Here is a 1,582-nt window from a genome sequence, read left to right on the forward strand (position 1 = left end):
AGAAGAGACTCTAGAAAGATGCTGAAGAGAACTGGCCAAATGAAAGCTAGGCAGCAGGCTTGGAGAGCAGCCAGTCCAGGGTGGAGCTGGTGAGAAGGTTCCAGGAGATATCTCTTTTAGAAGATGAGATTGGTAGAATGCCCAATGTAACCAAATGTAATAACAGATATAGACCACTGGTAGGGAGTTTGGATTGAATTAATGATAAGTGCCTAGAAAAACTAAAAGAAAAAAAATAGGCAAACATTAGGTTCAGAGAAAAAAAGCGTGCAGGAGAGAAATCATCATGGATGTATTATGTGGCTCATGTATGAACAGTATTTACACAGTCATGGTAATATCAACACTGAATATTGATACAATCAAAAATTAAAACACAACTGTACTGGGAGGACAGGAAAAGTGAAGCATGCACATACCTATGTGAACGAGTAGTATGTGGTGGTGGTGGGAGTGGCAGTGGTGGTGGGAGTAGCAGTGGTTGTGAAGAAGGTGAAAGTCTCATCTTCCATGGTGGGAGTCACTAAATAATGTATAAAAAAGTTAAATCCATAAGTAGCCTTATAAGCATGGTAAAGAGAAGTGGATGGGGTATTGCTATTTTCAAAATAAGCCTTATAAAATGATTTGACCCTTTAAACTATGTATACGTGTAACTTACATATAAAATAAAAACAAAATGTAAAGAGACTATAGTATAGAGACTTTTCAAGTGAACAAAGCCCATTGGGACATTCCCCCCTACACCACCACATCTACAATCACGATTATTGCCTTATCTTATATCTCACCAACCTCTCCCCAAAACTGCCACACCTCAACACCTAAACCAGGGCACGAAGAGAAGAAAGGGAGACACTGGTTGAGTCTGGGATCTGTTGTCTCAGGATCTTGTTAGGAGCCCTGGGTCATTTTTAATCTATTATTGGTGTACAACTCTAGGCAATTTAAAGGTTTTCTACTAAAGTTACAAACATCAAAACTAGATTGTCTCTCCTCATGCATTTCATTCCTTACATTTCACTGAGTGTCTTGATTTCAAAACCCTTGATTCTAAATGTACCTTCTCCTTCTTTCTCTAAGATCTCCTCCTTTAGAGTCAAGAATGGCCTCAGGGTCTGTCTGCTTTTGGCAAACACCCACACCTGATAACTCTTCAACACGTGGGTAACTATTTTTGTTACCTTTTCACCTCACTGTGTTGCCTTCACCATGGATAAAAGACAGGAAGAGAGGAAAAATTCAGAAAGAGAGACAAACCATAAAAGACTCTCAATCATAGGAAACAAACTGAGGGTTCCTGGAGGGGAGGTGGGTGGAGGGATGGGGTAATTGAGTGATAGACATTAAGGAGGGCACGTGATGTTATGAGCACTATTATATAAGACTGATGAATCACTGACCTCTACCTCTGAAATCAGTAATACATTGAATGTTAAGTAATTGAATTTAAATAAAATTTTAAAAAATAAATTAAATAAAGCCGATTACAGTATAATCTGCTCAACCAATAGAAACTAATATCCAAAAGAAAAAAAAGACAGGTCCTATCAGCAATAGTTAATTTTTGTACAGAATATTA

Source organism: Canis aureus, chromosome 29, assembly GCF_053574225.1.
Source record: "Canis aureus isolate CA01 chromosome 29, VMU_Caureus_v.1.0, whole genome shotgun sequence".
Lineage (NCBI taxonomy): Eukaryota > Metazoa > Chordata > Mammalia > Carnivora > Canidae > Canis > Canis aureus.